Genomic DNA, 5,476 nt, shown 5'->3' on the forward strand with positions numbered 1-5,476 from the left:
GTCCTGGCCAGAAACTGTCTCTCCTGGACACCAATTTGGGTGTTGGTTTGGGCAAAGGAGGGAAAGTTGCCAGCCATCAAACCACGAGGGGACACGTGGTGACACCCGACGGAGGCGTGTTGCAGCCTGTGCCAAGTCCTAGGAAGACCTTGACCATTACAGACTTCTCCGACAATCCTCCTCCTCCTGCCCCCCGCCTCCCCGCACTTCAGTTCATCATTCATGCCCTTCATCCCAAGATTGGAATCCTTAGAGTTGTTTCCTATTTAGTTTGGGGTTTGCTAAAAATCAGTCGACTGAGTCTCAGTCGACTGGCCAGCCGTCCGATCTGCGTTCGCGTGAAGATTCGCGTTGGGGCGCTTTTTCCCTTTTCGGCCCCTGTAAGGTGCGGATCGGCCCGTTTAATTTTTGCCGTCGATGCGTGGCCGCACGTGAGCGTTTTGTGGGCTGGGGCACTTTGTTCAGGGTGGGCTTGTTTGTTTGTTTGTTTGTTCTATCTTTGTTTTTTCTTTCTCGGGCCGCTGACGGGGAAGGGGAAGAGGCCACCGTGGTAAATAAGGGATAAGAGGAGGGGAGGGGCAGTTAGCTGCAGTCATTTCATCTCTATCCTTTCCACTCTCTTCATTCTCCCTCTCCCAAATCCAAAGAAGTGCTCGGTGCTCCTGCAGGTGTTCTCCAACGGAAAAGATGGCCGATGCTGCTGGCCAAGTGAGTCATCCACAAGCTTGCTTCCTCTTTGTTTTGTTTGCGAGCAACACCATAGATCTGAGTGGGGTTGTGTGGATTGGTTTTTTTGTTTGCACGCCACACCGTAGATCTGAATGAGTTCCAGGTTTTTTGTTTTGTATCAAGTACATTGGTTTAGTAGTTTCAAGCAGAGAATCGCCCCCAGTGTTTAGCTTTTTTAATCAGATTTTCATTTTTCTGTGTTCGTCTGTATCAACATGTATGCTGAATTTTAGTGGTATATATAGGTTTGCATGTATCCATATAATGTAGATTCGTTTTTTTTCCATGGACAGATGTCTGATTACAGTAATCTATAGGCATTTTTGTTTTTTTATAGCTTTTTATTGTGCAGGTGTTGGTATGGTTACTGAAACTATTTTTTCCACTAGGAGTTTCAGTTTTTGTTACTGAATCTTTTTTGTGTCCCAGTAGAATGTTGGAAATCATCACCTGGGATAGTAGAGCATGATGTGTTCTTTTTCACTGGACCCATTTTTTACTAGCAGTGTATGTGGTGTTGCCTTTCTCAGATTCTTTTTCCAGATTTTTAATCGCAACCCATTTACCAGTGTGGCACTTTTTTATTTTTTATTTTGTTTTTAATAACTTTCTTCTTAGGAGGCTATATTGAGTTAATAATTTTTTTTCTTAGAACTAGTCCTAAAGCCAAGTAGCTATAATAGAGTGACATGAAGGTTTCCTCCTTTGTATTTTACTAGAAGTAGTACTAGCAGCACCACCAATTTTTATGCTTGTAGGTACTTTTTAGAGAAGTTGTTCTGTTTTTTTAGGATTCTTTAGCTGAGAATATTTCTGGTTTAGCATTCAGCAAAAGTACTAGTCAGCACTTGTTTGTTCATGCTATGACTTTTTTCCTGAACACTTTAGTGGGAACAGTACACTTTGCTAGCATGATAGCAAAAATTAATCAAGTCATGTTAAACAGAGACAAGAAAGAGTGTTTTTATAGGATATACCATCTGCTAGTTTTTTTAGACAACCTTTTGATATGCTGCTTTGTGTTTTCTGTTGAGTATTGAGACACCAGGGAGATTTTGGTGGCACATGCCCTTTAGTACATTGTCACCATTTGCGATATTAAATTAATTTTAGGGGGCAGCAGTAGTACTTTTCTTGTATATGTAAGTAAATGTGCTTGTACCATCTGGTAAGCAGGGTCTTTGGGCTTCACACAGTCATAAAGCTACATGAATACATGCTGAAATCTATATGTTTTTTATATTATTCTTTCCTTAGTTATTTTTAGCGATTTATACATTCTAATTTTTAGTGTTTTTTTTGCTTCTTTTTTTATGTGCACGAAGGTTTGTGGAGTTTGTTTGAACCATTGCAACTATGAGACCAAGGAAAGCGGTTTCAGCATGTTTGCATGGGAGAAGTTCAAAAATGGAGGGGTAACTCACTCCTAACTTTTTTGTTTTTTGTCATGACTCCACTCCTAACTTTTGTCATGACACCACTCCTGACTTTATTATTATTATTTTTTGTGTTCAAACCAAAACAGGTTGTGCCATGTAATGAAAGGGTCCGTTTCAACAACATGACGGGAGAGAAGGTGACATTTGTGGCAAACCAACGGGCGTACACCATAAAGTGTTAGAAGGGTCATACAAAGAGAACAATGTATGGGAGAGGTTGGAGGAATTTCTATGAAGACAATAAGCTGGGGTCAGATGGCGGTGTTCTTCCTGGATGAATCTTCGCCTAGGGCAGTTATTTGTGTGATCCAGGTGGGCAACGGCTCCGAAGATGGACAACCTATGGAAGAGGGTGATCCCATTGAAGATTTAGATTCAGATGATGAGGATGGAGAAGCTTCAAGTGACGATGGTGAAGAGATTGTTCACAGTACGGGGCTTCAGCTTAATGAGATAGAGGATTTTCAGCTATAAGGGTTGCTGCCTCTCAGTGATGACTTCATCGGGTTTCCTTTCGTTCACCGCCTCACAAGGACAGATGTTCGTTTGCACACGATGGTATGTATATATTTTTTCTTATTTTTTGTATGGGTATGCTACAAGCAAGTTCTTTGAACACATAATGCAAATCTGGTTCTTAAAAAGAGGGGGGGTGGTAATATGGATTGTGAACTGAAAATTACATAAGTAAAAATATAAGATTATTTGCAGGGTTTTTAGTTTGTGCAAGTATGTTTGTACATGTATTTGTATTCATCTTCTTCCTTTCATTTTTGTTTTTTCAGTATGCTTTAAGTGGAAAATCCGAAATTTGTTTTTACTTTATTTTTGTAAGTTTTCCCTACTATGTTTTTTGATATGATTCAAAGACCAAAATTTTGATAAAAACACTCATAGTTGTCTCTGTTTTGTTTTTTCTGTGCTGCACAAAAAATACCCAAGAAAGACCGCATGTCTGTCTTCTAACTTGGTCGCAATTATGAGCCGTTGTTTTGTCGGAAGGGGCGGCGGCGAGACAGAAGGGGGCCAGTTGCATGCTCAACTATAGTCATGCAACCGCATGTCTTCCAACATGGTCGCAACTGCATGTCTTCTAACTTGGTCGCAACTAGGGTCTTTGTTTTGTCAGACGAGGAGAGGGGCCAGTTGCATGTTCCACACTAGCCATGCAAACTGCATGTCTTCTAACTTGGTCGCAACTAGGAGCCTTTGCTTTGTCGGAGGAGGAAAGGCACCAATTTGCATGTCCCACACTAGCCACGCAACTGCATGTCTTCTAACTTGGTCGCAACTAGGAGCCTTTGTTTTGTTGGACGAGGAGAGGGGCCAGTTGCATGTCCCACACTAGCCCCGCAACTGCATGCCTTCTAACTTGGTCGCAACTAGGAGCTTTTGCTTTGTCGGAGGAGGAAAGGCGCCAGTTGCATGTGCCACACTAGCCACACAACTGCATGTCTTATAACTTGCTTGCAACTAGGGCCTTTTCTTTTGTTGGAGGGGGTGGCGACTAGAGAGAAGGGGGACAGTTGCATGCTCAACTATAGTCATGCAACTGCATGTCTTCCAACATGGTCTCAACTGCATGTCTTCTAATCTGGTTGCAACTAGGGCCTATGTTTTGTAGGAGGAGAGGGGCCAGTTGCATGTCCCACACTAACCACGCAACTACATGTCTTCTAACTTGGTTGCAACTAGGGACTTTGTTTTGTCGGGCGAGGAGAGGGGCAATTGCATGTCCCACACTAGCCACGCAACTGAATATCTTCTAACTTTGTCGCAACTAGGAGCGTTTCTTTGTCGGAGGGGGCGGCGGCAAGAGAGAAGGGAGCCAGTTTCATGCTCAACTATAGTCATGCAACTGCGTGTCTTCCAACATGCTCGCAACTGCATGTGCTCTAACCTAGTTGCAGCTAGCGCCTTTGTTTTGTCGGACGAGGAGAGGGACAGTTGCATGCCCCACACTAGCCATACAATTGCATGTCTTCTAACTTGTTTGCAACTAGGGTCTTTGTTTTGTCGAATGAGGAGAGGGGCCAGTTGCATGTCCCACACTAGCCATGCAACTGCATGTCTTCTAACTTGGTCGCAAATAGGAGCCTTTGCTTTGCCGGAGGAGGAAAAGCACCAATTTGCATGTCCCACACTAGCCACACAACTACATGTCTTCTAACTTGGTTGCAACAAGGAGCTTTTGTTTTGTTGGCCGAGGAGAGGGGCCAGTTGCATGTCCCACACTAGCCCCGCAATTGCATGTCTTCTAACTTGGTCGCAACTAGGAGCTTTTACTTTGTCGAAGGAGGAAAGGCGCCAGTTGCATGTGCCACACTAGCCACGCAAACTGCATGTCTTCTAACTTGCTTGCAACTAGGGCCTTTTTGTGTTGGAGAGGGCGGCGACTAGAGAGAAGGGGCCAATTGCATGCTCAACTATAGTCATGCAACTGCATGTCTTCCAACATGGTCGCAACCGCATGTCTTCTAACTTGGTTGCAAATAGGGCCTATGTTTTGTTAGAGGAGGAGAGGGGCTAGTTGCATGTCACACACTAGCCACGCAATTGCATGTCTTCTAACTTGGTTGCAACTAGAGCCTTTGTTTTGTCAGACAAGGAGAGGGGCAGTTGCATGTCCCACACTAGCCACGCAATTGCATGTCTTCTAACTTGCTTGCAACTAGGGCCTTTGTTTGGTCGGACGAGGAGAGGGGCAGTTGCATGTCCCACACTAGCCACGCAACTGCATATCTTCTAACTTGGTCGCAAGTAGGAGCGTTTGTTTGTCGGAGGGGGCGGTGGCACGAGAGAAGGGAGCCAGTTGCATGGTCAACTATAGTCATGCAACTGCGTGTCTTCCAACATGCTCGCAACTGCATGTGCTCTAACTTAGTTGCAGCTAGCACCTTTGTTTTGTCGGACGAGGAGAAGGACAGTTGCATGCCCCACACTAGCCATACAATTGCATGTCTTCCAACTTGGTTGCAGCTGGGGCCTTTGTTTTGCCAGAGCGGGAGGCGGCAAGAGAGATAGGGGGCTAGTTGCATGCTCAACCGTAGTCATGCAACTGCATGTCTTCTAGCATGGTCGCAACTTCATGTCTTCTAATTTGCTTGCAACTGTGCTTTGATGCTTTTTTCAAAGGGACCGATGAGGGGTGGGGGGCGGGGGGCATTTGCATGTCCCACACTAGCCACACAGTTGGACGAGGAGACAACCCTTTGCTTTGTCGAAGGAGCCGGCGGGAAGAGAGAGGGGTCCAATTGCATGTCCCACACTAGGCACACAACTTACATGCCTTCTCAACTTAGTTTGCA

At 44.7% G+C, this 5,476-nt stretch overlaps 1 long non-coding RNA gene across 1 annotated transcript; it reads left to right on the top strand.

The window, feature by feature from the left end:
* Positions 1 to 571: 571 nt before the first annotated feature.
* LOC125525648 lies at positions 572 to 2,723 on the top strand. Its single transcript, XR_007291379.1, has 3 exons — positions 572 to 708; positions 2,055 to 2,144; positions 2,255 to 2,723. It is a non-coding gene; the product is annotated as an uncharacterized LOC125525648 (long non-coding RNA).
* The last annotated feature ends 2,753 nt before the right edge of the window (positions 2,724 to 5,476 follow it).

Source organism: Triticum urartu, chromosome 7 (genome assembly GCF_003073215.2).
Source record: "Triticum urartu cultivar G1812 chromosome 7, Tu2.1, whole genome shotgun sequence".
In the NCBI taxonomy this organism is placed as follows: Eukaryota; Viridiplantae; Streptophyta; class Magnoliopsida; order Poales; family Poaceae; genus Triticum; species Triticum urartu.